Raw genomic sequence first — 19,229 nt, 5'->3', positions numbered from 1 at the left:
TGGTGTCCTGAAGTGGGGCAACCAGAGGAAGAAGAAAAAATGCTTTGCTGTCCCTCAGAGAGGAAGGCAAGCAAGTAGGGAAACATGAGAAACGGCTGTCCGGGGGGGGTCCCTTTAAGCACAACTCTCAGATAGCCTCAAGCACAATCCACACAAAGCAACTAGGGTATGTCTACACTACCAGCCTAGTTCGAACTAGGGTGGTAATGTAGGCAACCGGAGTTGCAAATGAAGCCCGGGATTTGAATTTCCCAGGCTTCATTTGCATAAAGCCGGGCGCCGCTATTTTTAAATGTTCGCTAGTGCGGACTCCGTGCCATGCGGCTACACGCAGCACGGACTAGGTAGTTCGAACTAGGCTTCCTAGTCTGAACTCCTCACGAGGAGTAACGGTAGTTCGGACTAGGAAGCCTAGTTCGAACTACCTAGTCCGTGCTGCATGTAGTCGCGCGGCACGGAGTCCGCACTAGCGGACATTTAAAAATGGCGGTGCCCGGCTTTATGCAAATGACGCCCGGGAAATTCAAATCCCGGGCTTCATTTGCAACTCCGGTTGCCTACATTACCACCCTAGTTCGAACTAGGGTGGTAGTGTAGACATACCCCTACTGACCTGATGCCCTGCATGAACTGGTTCCAGGTGGCCTTAAATGTAATTCAGCATCCAATCAGTGTGGACACACTACTTCGAAATAACTAAGTGCCATTTCAAAACGCATTTTGTGTGTAGATGCACTATTTCTAAATATACTATTCCGGAAAAATCTCTTCTGGAATAGCTTATTCTGAAATAATGCTGCTGTGTAGAGATAGCCTTTGTTATCACCATCACCATTTATAGTGAGTGCTCAGTCTAAAAAACAGACAGACTAGTTTTCTGAGGACAGATTCTGTGGGAACCATTTGCTCAGCATCTAGCCCACCAAAAACCATTGAATTATACAAATGTTGGTCTAGAAGGGACATTAAGAGGCCATCTAGTCCAGTACCTTGTGCTAAAACAAGACCAAGTAAAGCTAGACCAGGCCTGCACAACATGCGGCCCGCAGGGGCTCACTGCGGCTCGTGATGACTATGGGCAGCGCGGCCCCATCCGATCCACCAGCTGAGCAGAGGAGCGGAGCGCTGCCGGGGAGGGGGAAGTGCAGCGATTCTCACCGCCTGGCTGCCTGTATGCAGCTTCAGCGTGAGGAGGCGGGACGCCGGCAGACGCCAGGACGCTGGCATGATGTGGCGTCGTGATGTCACAGCTGGTGACCGCCGGATTAAAAAAGGCTCCGGCAGCCCCGCAAACTGGAAGGCAGAAGCCAGGTAGGGGAGGGGAAGGGGCTTGTGCTGAGGGGCGGGGGGCAGGTCAGAAGAAAGGGGAAGGCATGGAGGGACAGGGTGCAGGAGAGACAAATGTCAGGGGGCCAAGTGTAGACAATGAGGAAAAGGACAGGAGGAGAGGTGTCAGTGGGAGGGGGGGGACAGAGTGATTCTGGGAGAGGAGAGGGTAAGGGCATTGGGAGCCGTATGTTGTGCAGGCCTGATTTAATTGAAAAATTCGTAATAAAGCATCACTCCCCCTCTCCCCCCCCAACCTACCCTTGCGGCTAGGGTTGCCAGGTGTCCGGTTTTGTACTTTTTGTATGTGCGCTCTCTTCCCGGCGGGTCACTGGATGGAAGGCTGGTGGCACCTCCTGTGGTTGTGTGCTCAAGCTGGGCGGTGCGGGTTTTTTTTTTATGCCTGACATGTGTGGAGGGTTTTTTTGTTTGTTTTTTTTAAGCCCGTGTGTTCAGTATTTTTTGGGAGAGCATCTGGCAGTCCTACTTGCGGCCCACAGCTGTTTTCTTTGGAGTAATATGGCCCTCGCCGCTTTCCAGGTTGTGCAGGCCTGACCTAGACAATCCCTGACAGGCATTTTTCCAACCTGTTCTTAAAAACGGCAGATGATGGGGGGATTCCACCACTTGCCTGGTAAACTTATTACAAAGCTTAACTACCTTTATAATTAGAAAGTTTTTCCTAATATCTAACCTAAATATCCTTTGCTGCAGCTTACCCCCATTTCTTTTTGGCGTACCTTCTGGAGAATATGGAGACCATCTTCTTTGTATCACACCCATCAGGTCCACCCTCAGTTTCTTTTCTCAAGTCTAAACCTCACGGTTAAAACAGTCCAATATAGTGGTCTCACATTGTTAGGTCTTAGTGGTACTGTCATGCCCTTTGCTTGACCCTCTATGTCCAGGGTTGCTTAAAATGTCTGTGCAGCTGGACAATCTTGGTCTTTGTCCAAAGGAATTAAACTAACTTTCATCAGAAGCGAAGGCTGAACTGGGTAATAGACATTAGAGAGGCAAAAGCTCTGTTGGATCATCCCCTTATTCTTCTAAAAGCTGGTGGAGGAAATGAGGCTGAAGCCAATATATGGAGTGTTTACCTGACCACTGTAGATCGCTATCATGGGGTTTGACAGTTGGTGTAATGATACAACACTCTCCATACTTATATGCCTTACTTGCAGTAGAAGCTGCTGATGCAATGTGACAAGGGTAACCCTTTTGCCAGGTGGAGCCAGCAGCAGCCAGGGCTGGGTTCAATATCTAGGGGTTTCTCTCCATCCATCCAACCCAAAGCTGATTCAAGCCCCACCCAGTAACCTGGGAAATTCACATGCCACATCTGGGAACCCCTGAGAGGCAGTGATTCCCACTTGCAAGCACAGATCCTGAGTGTAGGAAAGAAACTTTTAATAAATGCGAGGCAAGTAACTTGGCATTTATTTGGGAAAACACCACAAACAGGGTTCATAAACAAGCCACAAGTAAAAGTCCCAAGTATGTTGAACAGAGTCCTTTTCCTCTCAGGTTCCTTAAGTCCAGCAATCTAAATGTCTCCTTCACATGCCCAACCCTTCTCTGCACCCCACTCACAGTTGCTGCCCTTGTAGGAATAGACCCACAATTGAGTTGTAGCCACAGAGTTCATCTCCCATCCTGAGTGGGGGAGATAAAGAGGAGTCTTACTCACTCTGCTGGTTACTCGCCATCTGTCTGCTCACTGCTCTCCCCTGCTGGCCTTTCAGCTCACCTCTCCACCGCTGCCCTGCTGGCCATTATTTATCTCTTTTGCTGCCACTCTGCTGGCCACTTGCTTCATCTCTCCACTGCCACCCTGTTGGCCACTCATCACATTTTTCTACCTGCTCAGTTACCATCTGCTGCCAGCTTCTTCTTGGCTCTGACTTCTGCCCATCAGTTTCAAATGATTTCAGCTCCCAGTGATTGCAGCTCCAGGGTTTCAAGCAGAGTAGAATAAATACAACTCCAACACAAATTAGCATGAGAACAGAAGCAGCTAGTTCTGCCATTTGAAGTAGGGGAAGAGGAAAGAACAGGTCAAAGCAGTCCAGGCAGGGGAAGCCATATAGCAAGGATGGGGAATGCTTTTTGGGTGGAGTCTGATGATCCACAGAAAAAAATCCGTCAGGGGCCACACACAAGTGAGAAGCAAAAAAAAAAAAAAACCACACACTCACAGACATGAGAAAGACACTCCTCACATTCCCCTTGCACAATGGAGCCTATGAGCAGGCCTTATCAGAGGGGGAACCAGGAGAACCATTTGGCCTGGGCCTCAGGAGACAAAGGGGCCCCAAAGTCATTTCCATTCATTATACACCTTGCAGTTATAACAGCGACAACAAAATAAGCTCTATAGACCTGCAAAAATTGATTTAAATCATTGTGGGATCTTGGGCCTTCGCCAATTTTTCAGTCATATCCAAGATTTCATCTGCGTGACTGGAGTAGCTTCTATGATTAGTGATTCTACGTTATGAAACACCGTTTACAGTTTTTGCATCGTTTAGAGGTTTTGAAAGTCATAATTAATTCTATTACTGTGAAGTGATTTTGCTTGGTCTGAGGGTGAGTTTAACCTTTAAATTAAATGTTTATCTCTGCATAGGAGATTTTCATATTCTTGTTTTTTCTTATGTGTCTTCATATACAATAACCATATCAGGTTCAGCTGTAAGTTACTTCTTCCTCCAGTTTTAGATTCACCTTTAAAGGCTTTTTTGTGATGATAAACTTTTAATTCTAGTTGTTCAATAAACTTTATATCTAATCTGGCATTTGCTTTGTGTTCATATTCATAACAACATACCAGTTATTAGGGGAATTTAATTTAATAACAGGAACCTATTAGCAGACAAAATTTCAAGATTTGAAATAAGGCTATAAGGGCCATAATAAATAACACCCCCAAATCATTATTATATTCATTGCTAAGTATATAGAATTAAAATTGTATATAACCAATAGCCTTTAGTGAATTAATTTATTGTGTGTCCGTATAGACTAACTGAAGTGTAGGAGCATAAGCTTTCGTGGGCAAAGACCCACTTCGTCAGATGCATGCAGATTCAGACTAACACGGCTACCCCTCTGATAATTTATTGTGTGTTACTAAGTTTTATAAAAGCGGCGAGGAGTCCTGTGGCACCTTATAGACCACAGGACTCCTCGCCACTTTTGCAGATTCAGACTAACAAGGCTACCCCTCTGATACTTAAGTTTTATAAGAACCCCTTTATAAAAATGAAACAAAGATTTCAAAGTGGTGCAAATAAGAGACAGTATAAGCAACAGAGTGAAGCAGCAGTTAAGAGTTTAAAGTCAATAACATCATTTCTCATAGAAAAGATGCCTAAGCCATTAGATGGTAACAATACTGATGGTGACAGTTTCAGTTCTGATAATAAAAACTTTGTATCCACAAATGACATTTCAATGCTACTGCCTCAAAATGAGGAGGTCATTAATCAAGACAGAAATGCCAACAGTAGCAACAGATGCAGAATCTGCGCTCAATGTAGAGGCTATGCAGGCAGAAAATGAGGACCTTGGAGATGCTGTGCAGTAAGAGCAAGAGCTTATGACTAGAACAGGACACAGTGTAACAACAGTGGCATCAGAACCTGGTATTGGACTTCTTGATAAGAACAATGTTGCTCAAATGCTGTCGTTTCTCAAAGTTAGTTGTTTTCAGATTCCAAGTAATATACTGAAAGATGCTGAAAATCATGCTTTTCCCACTCGTCTGCTGACAAAAACTCTTCCAAATGGAGAGATCTACACAAGAGACTGGGTCTTCTGGAGCATGGAAAAGTAGGCTCTGTACTGTGTACCCTTTTCATTCTTAACAGTAATACTTCAGATGCCTCAGTACTGTCTGATTCATACAGTTTAGAGCATCAGTAGAAATTGGAGGAAGGTGAAAGACCAAATTAAGGTTGTTATCTAGCGATTAATTTACTAATTGAGTAGTCGATGGAATTTCCATTGACTACTTGACTAGTCAACAGGCACTTCCACAATCCTCCTTTGAAATGTACAAGAGTCCCCAGTGGGTGCTCTTGTGCATTTCAAAGCGGAAGTACCCTCATGGAGCCCAGGGTCTGCTGTGGGGACTCAGAGTCCCCGCTGACCCCAGACTCCATGCTGCGCTGCTAATTTGAAATGCCACACGGAACCAAGGATCAGTAGGGATTCCCCAGCTTACCACGGATTCTGCACAGCATTTCCCCAGAACCCAGGATCAGGTGGGGACTCCCCAGCTGATCCCGGGTTCCTCAGAAATGCCGTGCGGAGCCCAGGATCAGCTGGGTCCCCAGCTGACCCCAGGTTCTGCACGGCGCTGCCACTTTGAAACACCAAGGCATGGTGTTTCAAAGGAGCAGCACTGCACAGCTGAACCAGGGATCCGCTGTGCGGCGCTGTCTGTCTGAAGTACTCCCTCTTGCCCCCTTTTGCTGCCTCTATCTAATAGAGGCAGCAAGGGGGGGTGGAGAATTGACTAGTCAACTGACTACCCAATAAGCAATTGCTTATTGGATAGAGGACTAGTTGAGTAGTCCTTATCCTTAGACCAAATACTTGCACATGAAACTTCAGTATTGCATAAAGATAACTATGTTACATGGAAATCAGCTAGTAGAGCAGCACAACTGACAGTCCAATTGAAAACTTACTCCTGAGTGAAATAAACAGAAACTGATAACCGGAAAAAACTTCTTGAGCGCATATTGAATATCATTCTTTTTCTTTGTGAACGGAGATTGGCTTTGTTTGGTTCCAGTCAACGTATCGGTAACCCTACAAATGGAAACTTTCTTGGTATATATGAGCTTCTTAGCAAGTATGGCCCACTTTTATCAGGACATATTAAGCATGTTCGTGAATCACAAGAGAGCAGAAAACACATGCAAGACCACTATCTGTCTACCAGAATATAAAATGAGTTTGAGCTGTGTGGGACATTTGTAAAAACAACAATTCTTGAAGAGATACAATATGCAAAGTACTTTTCAATTATTATTGATACTCTAGACTGTTCCCCTAAGGAACAGACAACCTTTGTTATTTTATGTTAAAATTGCAGGAAGTTCAAAGGTTTCAATTGAAGAACAATTCATTTTGTTCAATAATTTCACAAAAAAACCTGGAAAAGAAATCGCTGCTCATGTATTAGAAATTCTGGAAGGCTTCAAATTAAATTTTCAAATCTGCATTGGCCAAACCCATGAAAATGGATTCAATATGGCAGGTAAGTACAAGCTGTCCTTCTTGAGCAAATCCAAACAGTATTTTCTCCAGTTGTGGCAAACACACACTAAATCTTGTCAGTGTTGATTGCGCTGAATCATGCAAGGAAGCAACAACATACTTTTGAACAATCCAGCAATTTTACGACCTCTTCAGTAGCAGTCCTTGAAAGTGAGTAATTCTGAAACAGCATTTGCCTATTTCCCTTCACAGCATGTTGACAACGAGATGGTCAGCATGAATTGATGGCGTTAAACCAGTTACACATCATTTGGACTCTGTGAAAAGTCTTTACGTGAGCTTGAATCTCTTATTCCTACAGCACTGGCTCGCACTGAGCTTAGGTCAATTCAGAAGTATACATCCAAATTTGCATGCATTTTAATATCATCCACGTGGATGAACCTGCTAAAAATGATCCACAAAACTAATCGTGTAGTTCAGGCATGCAGTGCTACATTAGGGCTGTGTCTACACTGCACCCCTTTTCTGGAAAAGGGATGCAGATTAGACACTTTGGAATTGCAAATCCGCGGGGGATTTAAATATCCCCCGCGGCATTTGCATTTACATGGCTGCCGCTTTTTTCCGACTTGGGGATAAGCCGGAGAAAAGCACCAGTCTAGACGCGATTCTCCGGAAAATAAGCCCTTTTCCGGAGGATTTCTTATTCCTTCTTTCGTTCTTTTCCGGAAAAGGGGTACAGTGTAGACACAGCCAAGATGTATAGAGGGATAACACTGAACAACTTCTTAAAGATATTCAAAAGATTTGTGATTAATCGGATGCAATCCTTTCTGAGTCCAAATCAGTAGCACAGGGTATTGATATTTCATCTGCGTTTTCCACCAATCATAAGAACATAAAAATGGCCATACTGGGTCAGACTAAAGATCCATCCAGCCCAGTACCCTGTCTGCCAACAGTGGCCAATGCCAGGTGTCCCAGAGGGAGTGAATCGAACAGGTAATGATCAAGTGATCTCTCTCCTGCCATCCATCTCCATCCTCTGAGAAACAGAGGCTAGGGACACTGTTCTTTACCCATACTGGCTAATAGCCATTTATGGACTTAACCTCCATGAATTTATCTAGTTCTCTTTTAAACCCTGTTATAGTCCTAGTCTTCACAACCTCCTCAGGCAAGGAGTTCCACAGATTGACTATACACTGTGTGAAGAAGAACTTTCTTTAACCTGCTGCCCATTAGTTTCATTTGGTGGCCCCTAGTTCTTATATTATGGGAACAAGTAAATAACTTTTCCTTATTCACTTTCTCTATACCACTCATGATTTTTATATACCTCTATCATATCCTCCCTTAGTCTCCTCTTTTCCAAGATGAAAAGTCCCAGTCTCTTTAATCTCTCTTCATATGGGACCTGTTCCAAACCCCTATGAACCTTCTCTGAACCTTTTCTAATGCCAATATATCTTTTTTGAGATGAGGAGACCACATCTGTACGCAGTATTCAAGATGTGGGCGTACCATGGATTTATATAAGGGCAATAAGATGTTCTCCATCTTATTCTCTTTCCCTTTTTATGATTCGTAACATCCTGTTTGCTTTTTTGACTGCCGCTGCACACTGCGTGGATATCTTCAGAGAACTATCCATGATCTCTTTCCTGATAAGTTGTAGCTAAATTACCCCCCCCCCCCCATCATATTATATGTATAGTTGGGGATTTTTTTTCCAATGTGCGTTACTTTACATTTATCCACATTAAATTTCATTTGCCATTTTGTTGCCCAATCACTTAGTTTGGTGAGATCTTTTTTAAGTTCTTCACAGTCTGCTTTGGTCTTAACTACCTTGAGCAGTTTAGTATCATCTGCAAACTTTGCCACGTCACTGCTTACCCCTTTCTCCAGATCATTTATGAATAAGTTGAATAGGATTGGTTCTAGGACTGACCCTTGGGGAACACCACTAGTTACCCCTCTCCATTCTGAAATTTACCATTTATACCTACCCTTTGTTTCCTGTCTTTTTACCAGTTCTCAGTCCATGAAAGGATTTTCCCTCTTATCCCATGACAACTTAATTTACGTAAGAGCCTTTGGTGAGGGACCTTGTCAAAGGCTTTCTGGAAATCTAAGTACACTATATCTACTGGATCCCCTTGTCCAAGGGCAGCCCTAGACTAGGTGCCAGCAACTGGCGCCCTAGGCGAACAATGCAGTTGGCGCCCCCACCTCCAAACCCCTCAATGATATTGCTCCACCGTTTGGCGCCCCATTTAACTTGGCGCCCTTGGATGGGCTGCCTCTGCCCTTGTCCACATGTTTGTTGACCCCTTCAAAGAACTCTAATAGATTAGTAAGACATGATCTCCCTTTACAGAAACCATGTTGACTTTTGCCCAACAAATTATGTTCTAATTAAATGCCAAAGTGTTGGGCTACTGAAGTGTTTTTCCCACCACAGGAATGTTATTTGTTATTATATTATGGTCACTATTTCCAAGCTGTCCTGTTATAGTTACCTCTTGGACCAGATTCTGCGCACCACTCAGGACTAAATCGAGAATTGCCTCTCCCCTTGTGGGTTCCTGTACCAGCTGCTCCAAGAAGCAGTCATTTAAGGTATCAAGAAATTTTGTCTCTGCATCTCGTCCTGAGGTGACATGTACCCAGTCAATCTGGGGATAGTTGAAATCCCACACTATTACTGAGTTCTTTATTTTGATAGCCTCTCTAATCTCCCTTAGCATTTCATAGTCACTGTTACTGTCCTGGTCAGGTGGTTGATAATAGATCCCTATTGTTATATTCTTATTAGAGCAGGGAATTACTATCCATAGCGATTCTATGCAACATGTTCATTTAAGATTTTTACTTCATTTGATTCTATATTTTCTTTCACATATAGTGCCACTACCCCACTCGCACGACCTGATCTGTCCTTCCAATATATTTTGTACCATTGTGTCCCATTGATTGTCCTCACTCCACCAGGTTTCTATGATGCCTATTATATCAGTATTCTCCTTTAACACGAGGCACTCTAGTTCACCCATCCAATTTTTTAGACTTCTAGCATTTGCGTACAAGCACTTTAAAAACTTGTCACTGTTTATTTGTCTGCCCTTTTCTGATGTGTCACATTCTTTTTTATGTGAATGTTTTTCGTCTGATCTGGTCCATACTTTATCCTCTTCCATCCTCTTCTCCTGACTAAAACCTAGAGAATCTCTCCTCTAAGAGACGTCTTTGTCCGATCCACATGCTCCTCTGCACCAATCGGCTTTCCCCTGTCTCTTAGTTTAAAAACTGTTCTGTGACCTTTTTAATGTTAAGTTCCAGCAGCCTGCATCCACTTTGGTTTAGGTGGAGCCCATCCTTCCTGTATAGGCTCCCCCTATGCAGTTCCTTATAAAGCTACATCATCGTCTCATCCACGCCTTGAGAGTATGTCTAGACTACATGCCTCTGCCAATAGAGGCATGTAAACTAGGCTATCCGACATAGTCAAAGAAGCTGGGATTTAAATATCCCTGGCTCCATTAAAATAAACATGGCCTCCGTGCTGTTCTGACTCAGCTGATTGTCGGCACAACGTGGCAGTCAAGACACGGATCGGTTGACAGGGAAGCCTTTGTTGACTGCTCCTGTAAACCTCGTTTCACGAGGCATAAGGGAGCGGTCGACAAAGGCTTCCCCTGTCGACCGATCCATGTCTTGACTGCCACACTGTGCCGACGATCAGCTGAGCCGGCTCAGTGCAGCAGCCATGTTTATTTTAATGAAGCCGGGGATATTTAAATCCCGGCTTCTTTGGCTATGTCGGGTAGCCTAGTTTACATGCCTCTGTTGGCAGAGGCATGTAGTCTAGACATACCCTGAGACTCTGAAGATCTGCCTGCCTACCTGGCTCTGCACGTGGAACTGGAAGCATTTCTGAGAATGCCACCATAGAGGTCCTGGATTTCAGTCTCTTTCCTAGCAGCCTAAATTTGGCCTCCAGGACGTCTCTGCTACCATTCCCTATATCATTGGTACCTACATGCACCACAACTAGCAGCTTCTCCCCAGCACTACACATAAGTCTATCTAAATGCCTCGAGAGATCTGCAATCTTCGCACCAGGCAGGCAAGTCACCATACGGGTCTCCCGGTCTTTGTAAGCCCAGCTATCTACATTTCTAATGATCGAATCTCCCATTACTAACATCGCAACCTAACATCTCAATCTGATGCAGAAATGCACTAGTCAGTCAATGATTTTTTGTTATTATTGCCTCCATCAAAGCTCATCTTACGTGTCAATTTGACTCACCATGACAAATTTATACCCATTTTGGATTCCTTTGGGAGTTCAGAGAACCAAGTGATGAAGAGCTACATTCAGCGGCTGAACAGTTTGAACAAAGAGATACAACAAAGATATTTCAAGAGATCTCTGTGATCAGATCGTCTTCCTGAAACGTATACATTCCACCAGCTTTAAATCGGACTACAAGCCAAAAGAACTGCTTCAAAAATATTCAATCTCAAAGTGTTGACTGTATTTCCTAATAACACAATTGCATTACATATTTCTGTCAGTCTCCCTGCATCAGTGGCTTCAGGTGAATGCACATTCAGCATTTAAAAAAAAGTAGGCTATGTCTACACTGGCATGAATTTCCGAAAATGCTTTTAATGGAAAAGTTTTCCGTTAAACGCATTTTTGGAAAAGCGCGTCTAGATTGGCAAGACGCTTTTCCACAAAAGCACTTTTTGCAGAAAAGCGTCCATGGCCAATCTAGACGCGCTTTTCCGCAAAAAAGCCCTGATCACCATTTTTGCGATTGGGGCTTTTTTGCGGAAAACACTACTGTGCTGTCTATACTGGCCCTTTCGGGCAAAAGTCTTTCGGAAAAAGACTTTAGCCCGAACGGGACCAGCATAGTTTTTCCGGAAAAGCACTGATGATTTTACATTAGATCGTCAGTGCTTTTCTGGAAATTCAAGCGGCCAGTTTAGACAGCTGGCAAGTTTTCCCGGAAAATCAGATGATTTTCCGGAAAAACCTTGCCAGTGTAGACACAGCCGTAAAGAACTATCATTCTACAATGGGACAAGAGTGTTTGAACGGGCTCACAATATTTAACATTAACAGTGATGCTGCATGTAAATTAATTTTTTCTTCAATTATAAATGAGTTTGCACACAACAAAGCTATAAAAGCATTCCTAAAATGAAGAGTTTTGCTTACAGTGGAAACTCACAATTAAAGTTACATTTTTAATATACATGCTATTGGTACAACGACTTAATTGTTCATAAATAAATGTCTCAAGTGTTCATTTTCATTTGGGGTATGTCTACACATCAAAGTTAATTTGAAATAACAGCCTTATTTCAAATTAACTTTAATAGCATCTACACAGGCAAACCACTATTTCGAAATAGCGGAACACTTATTTCGAATTTGGTAAACCTCATTCTACAAGGAATAACGCCACATTTGAAATAGCTAAATCGAAATAAGTGCTGTGTAGACGCTTATTTCAAAATAGGGGGCCTCCAACCCTTCCAAGGGTGCCCTGGTGGCCACTCTGGGCCAAACCAGGAAAACTCGTCTGCTCCTTCCCCCCCCCCAACCCCAGAGCCCTTAAAGGGGTAGAGTCTGTTTGGCCACAGGGCCTGTGCCAGCTCCAGGTCTGCCAGCCCAGAGCCCGCAGGCGCTGCCCCATACCCAGTTGCCAGCATGAGCGAGCCAGCCAGTGCCAGCCAGCCCTCCACTGCTCCCCAGGAGCAGTGTGGCAGCTCCCAGGAGCCTGTCAGGTGCCAGAAAAGGCAGGCGCCTTCCTGGTCCAGTGAGGAGCTCATGGAGCTCATTGAGGTTTGGGGGGAATCCTCCAACGTCCATGATCTCCGCAGTAGACACAGGAACGCAGCTGTCTACAGATGGATGGCTGACAGCCTGGCCACCAAAGGCCACATGCACACCCAGGAGCAGGTGCGCATGAAGATAAAGGAGCTGAGACAGGCCTATGCCAGGGTCAGAGGGGGCATCTCCCAACCAGGGGCAGACCCAGATCCCTTCCCCTACTTTGAGGCCCTGGACCGCATCCTGGGGGGCTGGACAGTCTGTGCCCCCCAGGTGATCATCGACCCTGGGGCAGAGGGCCCTGACCAGGGCACGGAGGAGAAGGAGGACGATGGCCAGGCGTCACAGGATCCTGGAAGGAGCGTGGCACTCACCCTGGACCCCCAAGGCATACCAGCAGCACTATCACCGCTGTCTTCCAAGGCCAGGGAGGCCTCGACATGTGAGTGCCATCACTGTTCCCTTATGAGGTGCGGGGGGGAGGGAGCCCAGGAATCGCGCATGTGGGCCTTGCTGAGCATGGATCACGCAGCAACCTGTGTATGTGCCGTGCCAGCCGGGGCATGTGGCCCTGGCCCATTACCCACACACATGTATGTATGAAGGCACATTGTGATGGACCCCTCACCCCCATGCTTTATGAAATGGACTCATGGACATGAATATACATAACTCAAAGGTGGTTTGAGCAAATTATTTCATGTAACCCATCGATCTTCATGTAATGATCTGCTGGTTCTGTTTCTCTTACTCTGTTGTATGTATCATTTGTGTGTGGAAAATTAGACACATGGAGTGGGGAATACTTGGTGAGTTTCAAATATATGAATGGGAGACATGGAGGGTGTTACCTGCAACTTCTAGATGAACCACTGTAAAACAATCTTTTGTCCTTAAGTCTGAGCAGTGGTTGATAGGGAGGGGCCTCAACTCCTTAACAAAAGGAATAGGAAAGGAGAGGTCTAGGTCTTTTGGCTGGGCTGCACGTGAAAGAAGGAGCTTGAGACCCCAGGGTAAGGAAGAGCCCTGGTTTAGAGTGGCAGCTGGAAAAGAGGATTTAGGGTGAGTTTGATTAAGTTTGTACTGAGATTTAAGTGTAGAATTAGACAAGCTGTTTTGTTTCTTTTCACTTGTAACCTATATTAGCACTGCCTCCTTTGACTTATTACTACTTAAATCCTACTGCTTCCACTTAATAAAACCATTTTTATATTCTATCAAACCCAGTGTAAGCGATTGTTACCGGGGGGGGGGGGGGCAACCAGTGTGCACATTCCCCCTTTCATTGATAAAGAGGGCTTACCTAAGTCTTTTGGGTTTGATCCCATCTGGGGAGTACTCTCTCAGGAGGCTGGGCCCTAAACTGCACTCTCCTTGGACCTGAAGTGGTTCAGTGTCTGTGAGGCTTCTCAGTGGGGGCAGGGACCTCAGCTCGGGGCCTTGGCTGGGGGAGACCAGCGGAGCTGGCCCAGCAGGACTGGGCGGTGAGGAGCCCCAGAGAACAGGAAGGCGAGTGGCAGTGGCCGTGGCAGTACCCTGGAGGGCACCCCGAGGTGTCGTCTGTGACCATACCCCGTCACACACATGACATGCTCCGTACCCCGAGGAGGGACACTGCACAATGCCCTCCCTCCATAAACCCCCTCTACGCAGAGGCAGGGCACATCCTCCCCCCCCCCTCCACACACACCCACACTATATACAGCACAGGGGCATGGGTACAATCCCGGGCTAGCTCACACTCCTGGGGATAGCAGGACATGATGGTGTGGAGACCTGCTGTCCTCATCTTGCAGAGCGGGGCTGGGCTTCACCCACTGTGTCCCCAGGAATAAAGGAACATCTGTCTGGTTTCTCCACAGCTGCACCAGCTGTGAGTGCAGGACACCCCACCCCACCCAGGACATCCTCCCGCACCCGGGCCAGCAGGCGCACTTGGAACCAGGAGGGATAGCAGTGGCAGCACCTGGGGTTACTACAAAGGTAGGTCCACAGCCAGGAGCACAGGGTGCAGGAAGACCTCCAGCTACAGCGCAAGAACTTGCAGGAGCTGCATGACCACGACCACCTGCAGACCATGGTGCAGAGATTGCTGCTTGCTGCCGCTCCAGCCCCTGCTGCCGCTCCAGCTATCGCTCGTCCTCCCACTCCTGCTCCCCCTCCCGCTTCTTCCTCTTCCCCTGCCTCCCCCCATACCTGTCGCCCCCAGGGATACCAAGGCCCCCGCACCTGCAGTGCTGGGAGACAGGTGAGCCGGCAAGACCCCCAACCCTGAGCTTCTCCTCCCCCTTCCTCCCCTTGCCTCCCCTTTCCAGCTCCCTACTCCCAGGTTTCCCCCTCCCCTCTCCCACCCTCATCCCTCTCTTCCCCCAGTTATGGTCAATAAAGAGAGGTTTTTTTTGGCAACACGTGTTTTTATTTGACATCAGGAAAGGGGTTAGGGAGGGGAAAGGGGAAGGACGTGAGGGTGGAATAAGGCACAAGGCCCCAGTGGGGCATGCCAAGGAGACTTCACTCCTCCATCTGGAAGCTCTCCCGCAGGGCCTCCCGGATACTGGTAGCCCCCGATGGGCTTCCTGGCTGGCAGCCATGTGGGGCTGCGCGTACAAGCCAGCCAAGTGGTCGGCCTCTGCCATCCAGCCTTCCGCTCACACAAATTGTGCAGCACACAGCACACCGCCACCACGTGTGGAATATTTCTCTCGGAGAGGTCGAGGTGAGTGAGGAGGCATCAAAATTGGGCCTTCAGCTGGCCAAAGGCCCCCTCCACCACAATCCGGGCCCTGCTGAGCCTGGCATTAAAGGCCTGGTGGGAAGGGTTGAGGTGTCCCATGTAGGGCTTCATGAGCCAGGGTTGGAGTGGGTAGGCCACATCCCCTACCAGGCAGACAGGCATGTCCATGTCCCCGACCCTAATGTGGCAGTTGGGGAAGAAGGTCCCAACGTGCAGCCTCTGGCACATGGAGGAGTTGTTGTACACCCGTGCGTCGTGTGCTTTGCCAGCCCAGCCCATGTTGTTGTCCAGGAAGTGGCCCCAGTGGTCAGACATGGAGGTTAGGGAGGGGATGACCAAGAAGTATCCCTTCCAGTTAATGTAGAGGGAGGCCTGATGTTCCGGGACACGGGTGGGGATGTGTGTCCCGTCGATTGCCCCCCTGCAGTTGGAGAAGCCCAGGGCATCAAACCCCTCGATGACCGCATCCACATCAGTGAGGCAGATGACTGCTGAGCAGCACTCTATTGATGGCCTTGACCACCTGCAGAGGGACACACAAAACCACCAATAGTCACTGGGGTGCCAGGGTAGCCGAGAGTGCTCCTTCCCTGCCATTGCCCCGTGCCTCCTCCTCAGGAGCAACACCCCCTGCAATCCTGTCCACTGCAGGCAGTCTGTAGTGTGGCTGGGACAGAGCAAACCCTCCCATGGAGGGGACTTGCACACCCTCTCCCTCTTTTCCCTAGGACAGCCCATCCCCTCCTCGCACTGCCCCCCAGCTACAGTGGCTAGAGACCTCCATACCTGCATGAGCACTGCTCTGACAGTGGATTTCCCCACTCTGAACTGGTTCCCCACAGATCAGTAGCTATCTGGCGTGGAGAGCTTCCAGAGGGCGATGGCCACACGCTTCTGGAGGGGAATGGTGGGCCTCGTGCATGTCCTGTCACTGCAGAGCAGGGGCGAGCCACTCACAGAGCTCAAGCAAGGTGTCCTTCTTCATCCTGAAGTTTGGTTCCACTGTTGGTCTCCCCAGCGCTCCAGGACGATGTGGTCCCACCAACTGCTGCTGGTGTCCAGGCGCCAGATGCGGCGGTGTCTGGCCTCTGCTCCTCCATGGTCCCCAGGGGTTGGGCTACCGCAGAAGCTGCCAGGCAGTCTCCAGCACTTGCTGCCAGCCTTGCAGCAAGACATCCAAAATGAGCACCAGAGTGCCCAGAGGCAGCTCTGGCTCCATGGTCCTGAGTGCTGTGGTGTCCTGAGTCGGGGCAACCAAAGCAATCAGAGAAAAAAAATGCTTTGCTGTCCCTCAGCGAGGTAGGCAAGCAAGCAGGAAAACCTGAGAACCAGCTGTCCAGGGGAGTCCCTTTAAGCACAAGCCTCAGACAGCAGCCACACAAAGCAACTACTGACCTGATGCCCTGCTGGAACTGTTTTCAGCTGGCCTTAAATGCGATTCAGTGTCCAATCAGTGTGGATGTGCTATTTCGAAATAGCAAAACGCTATTTCAAAATGCATTTTATGTGTAGATGCATTATTTCAAAATAACTTATTTCACATTAACTATTTCAAAATAAGATATTTTGAAATAACGCTGTAGTGTAGACATACCCATATTCTTTTGGTTTTAGTATGATCCTGTGGATGAGACATTAGATATGTCCAGAGTCTGGAGCTGGGCTAGGGCCTCTAAACTCAAAGTGGCCCGGGCCTCTGTCTTTCTTTGAGAGGGCCTGCCTGTGAGGGCCCAGGCTAGTAGATCGTATGCTCCAGCTCCTTGAGGGAGCGTGGGGGGGGGAGGGCAGGGGCTGGAGAGCCACCGCAAGTTCCCCAATGCTGGAAGGCAGCACCGAGTCTCGGGGGTCCAGATCCAGGCAAGCTGGGGACTTCATCCAGCCCCGGGCCTTAGGTTCACCACTTCTTTATAAACTCCAGACCAGAATAAGCTTCCCTCACCCCTTCCTCTGCATTAGCAAAGTTCTTTCTGCTGTGAACTCATATGGAACAATTTAGCACACTCCTACTTTCCTGTATTTCCACAAACTTACAAACATTGGTAACCATATTTTTGCTATCCCTACATTTAATACAAACACAGCTGGCGTTGGGTCACAAATTAAATTGATTTCAATGAGCAAAATAGCACTACGTCTGCTGACTATCTAACAAATCTAAGCAAAGCAGAAACAAACTGTATTTACATGGACACACTCAGAGTCTCTCCCCACTTCCAGCTAGCATTCTTTCAGCTCCTGCTTACACAGTAAAACATGGAGATCAAGTAGCACCCAACTGCTAACACTGTGACTATGCTTCAGTGGCTGGTTCTTGGACAAGTCCATACAGATTTCTAAAGTAGCTAGAATTTTATTAAATTCCTTTGTAGTCATTATTAGTATTTGGAGTGTCCAGACCCCGTGCAATTATATTTCTCTTCTCTATCCTTCTCCCCTAGTCATTTAAATCAGGGGTCTCCAAACTTTTCAGCCCGAGGGCCGCATTAACTATCAAACAGCAGTTCGGGGGCCGACTACACACTTGAGGTCCAAATAAAAAACAATCAAAACATGGATGTTGTTTTTAATTATGTCTTTAATATTATTTTATTCAGTTATTATTTAATAACACATTCATACACTACACATGAACACCTGTATTAATGTGAATGGTGAAATTGTTTCCTGGATGCCAAAATAGCAGACATTTCTGGCTTTAGATTTGTTGTCCCTAACATCAACAGTGACCTGAGATTATCATCGGACAAGTTTGTTCTCAAATTGTTCTTCACGTATTTCATTCTTGAAAATGTTTGTTCACACAGGTATGTTGTTCCAAAGATTGAAAGGTACCTTGATGCAAAAGTTTTGACATTAGGAAAGTCTTCCTTGGGCAAAAACTGGTAAAAACCCACCAGTCCTATTTTGAACTTGTCCCTAAGGAGGTCATTTGTTTGCAACTCAATGACTTCCAGCTGCAGTTCATCTGGGCAACTGGCCACATCTGCTTCAAATGGGTTTTGAAACAATCTCACTTCTTCTGCCTTTGAATCCAAAAAGGTCTCCACGGGCCGGATGAGAGGGCCTCGCGGGCCGCATCCGGCCCCCGGGCCGTAGTTTGGAGACCCCTGATTTAAATGATTATCTCAGGCAGCTGGAGCATATCTTATGGTGACTGGCAGGCTATTAGTGGGTTTTATGGCAGACTTGTGTATCAGAATGAACACTAATTTTGTGGTTTGATTTTCTAAGGAAACGAGCACCTGCAAGTCATGTCAACTACAATGGGAGCTGGGGTACTCAGCACCTCTGAAAATCAGACCATTATTTGGAAAATAGAAATGAAGTTTTGTAACAAGAATTTCCAAAGGGATCTTTTTAATGGCAAATGAAGACAACTTGCCAAAATCAAAAGCAGTATATCTCTAGTATTCTTCTGATCTTCAACTATGTTGGTGTATATTCTCTGTGCAATTCAGCAGGAATAAAATAAACACGTCAAATTAATGCCATTCATTAGAACTGAAAGAGAAAGAAAATAGAAACCTTCTGTGAGTTTCCCTCTTGAGCAAGAGAACCTGTTGTGTTGGGCCTCTCTATGGCACTGGTTCCCTGCAGAGGTTTGAGGAAGAACGTAAAATGGGACTATTTATATTAGAAAACAGAAACAAGATCATGGTACAAGACTATTAAGAGATTCCATGGTTTCCATGATGCTGAAGTCAGTGTTCTCTTCTTCTTCTGTATAATGGCTGATTGGCCATTAGTGTAATGAGCCATACATAGTTACATTCACCTCTTCTGAGGTTTATTGCCCAATACAGTACATTTTGTTTTGAGGACAATCTAGATTACAACTGGTTATAGTCTGAAAAGGGAAGCTAGTTTGTAATCTATTTCAGAGGACGTGTACTGGCAACATTGGTATTTGACTTTCCTTAAACATTTGCCATGAGTACTCTCTGGAAATCTATCATTTCACTGGGCAAAATGATTCCTGTGAAGAAATAATGGTCTGGTTATTTTAAAATAATAATTCCTCCTTTCCACAAGGAATAATGCTTATTTATTTCAAAATAGTGGTAGTGTGGATGCTCA

This window comes from Pelodiscus sinensis, chromosome 16 (assembly GCF_052426305.1).
Source record: "Pelodiscus sinensis isolate ZL-2025 chromosome 16, ASM5242630v1, whole genome shotgun sequence".
NCBI lineage: Eukaryota > Metazoa > Chordata > Testudines > Trionychidae > Pelodiscus > Pelodiscus sinensis.
This window is presented reverse-complemented; position numbering follows the sequence as displayed.